This window comes from Littorina saxatilis, linkage group LG11 (genome assembly GCF_037325665.1).
Source record: "Littorina saxatilis isolate snail1 linkage group LG11, US_GU_Lsax_2.0, whole genome shotgun sequence".
NCBI lineage: Eukaryota > Metazoa > Mollusca > Gastropoda > Littorinimorpha > Littorinidae > Littorina > Littorina saxatilis.
Window position 1 is genome coordinate 30,491,101 of NC_090255.1, and position 1,849 is coordinate 30,492,949.

A 1,849-nucleotide genomic window follows, 5' to 3' on the forward strand; every position below is an offset into this window, starting at 1 on the left:
GAGCTAGTCCCTTCGTGTACACTACATTGGGGTGTGCACGTTAAAGATCCCACGATTGACAAAGGGGTCTTTCCTGGCAAAATTGTATAGGCATAGATCTATACAAATGTCCACCAAATACCCGTGTGACTTGGAATAATAGGCCGTGAAAAGTAAATATTCGCCTTAATTGGCTTGAGATTTACTGGCCGATGTGAATGCGTGATATATTGAGTAAAAAATTCCATCTCACACGGCAGAAATTAATATGTAAAGCGCTTAGAGAACGTCAAGCGCTATATAAATCGCCCCATACATACATACAATACTTGGCCAACGGGAACTGTCTCTGGATTCGTAGTTTCGTACTGTTAGTAGGTCAGGACTTAAACTTGTGAATACTGGGTGAAAGAGGATGGGGAGAGAGAAATTCAAGTTTTACGCCCTCACGGCAAAGCCATTAGGGGCATGTTACCGGGTTTTTAACCCGACTTTAGATGAGATACACAGGTGTATGCGTGTTTAGGTGGTATCAGCCATCTGCACTTATGGCAGAATGACCGAGGTCTTTTACGTGCCACTGTGGTGACACGGGGGTGGGAGATGGATACCGTCTCTGAGTCTGCACATAAAGTTGACCCGTGTCCGTCCCGGCCCGGATTCGAACCAGCGACATTTCGATCACAAGTCCAGTGCTCTACCACCTGAGCTACCCGGACCCCGAAACAGGATGGGAGAGGGAGCTATCAAATAAAAAGTGACGGCGTTGAATAGACGGAACGCCTGAAATAACTGGGTCGGGTCCGCAAGGGTTGTAAAGGAGTGACTCTTGCTTTTATTGAGGCAAATGTTCCTCACGTGCTCCTTGACCACGTGTTCTGAGTATCCCTCGCAAGTGACTGGCCAATAATGCCACGTGGGTAAGTTTACCTCATAATGATAGCAGGAGTATTCACTATTTCACAACGCATACAAACCAGCCAGAGTTACGTCTAGCCCAGACAGGATTACAAAGAATGCACATACATGTATTTTGATTATTTTTGCAGATGTGTTTTCTTCTATTTCATAGCTAAACGAAGCGAAAGAAGGTCCGAATTTTTTTAACACACGAACGCACGCACACACATTTGTGAGTGTAAGGTTTTGACGACAGGCGTAGTTCTTTTTAGTTTGTTTATTTTAATTTTTTATTATGATGATTTCATTTAGCAAGAAACACACTGAGTATATAGAACCGTTTATCACTAGCTTTAATGACCAGGACTCACAAATTAGGAGTGGGTGTCTGTATGTAGGGCGCGCGCGGTGGGACTCGTTAGGCTACTTTCGTCTAACTTTGCAGTCACTTAAAATCAGTTATTGCAAAAAAATGAATTGATGATGGTAACGATTCTACCGCTGGTGTAATTGCTGTTATATTTTATTCTTAATAAGCATAGCACACAATCTAATTCATTATCTGAAGTCCACTCCACACAGGGGCGGACGAGGGGGGGGTTTCTGGGGTTTCCGGAAACCCCCCCCCCCAGCCAAAAAATAAAAATATTTTTGTGTGTTTTTTTGGGTTGAGTTTCAATTTTGTGGGTATTAATCAGTGACAAAATCTGCTGCCTGAAACTGGTAATGATCATCCTCAGAATGCACCAGCTTGCACCATTTTGCATCCTTTTTTTCAAAATTTTCCGGGGGGGCATGCCCCCGGACCCCCCTAGCAAGCTAGGCGCTTCGCGCCGTCGGCTCGGCGCTTCGCGCCTTCACACCCATATCTTCACAATATACTTTTGGAAACCCCCCCCATAAAATGAACTGATCCGCCCCTGCCACACATATAGGCATATACTCACAAGCACATGCGCACATACGCTTT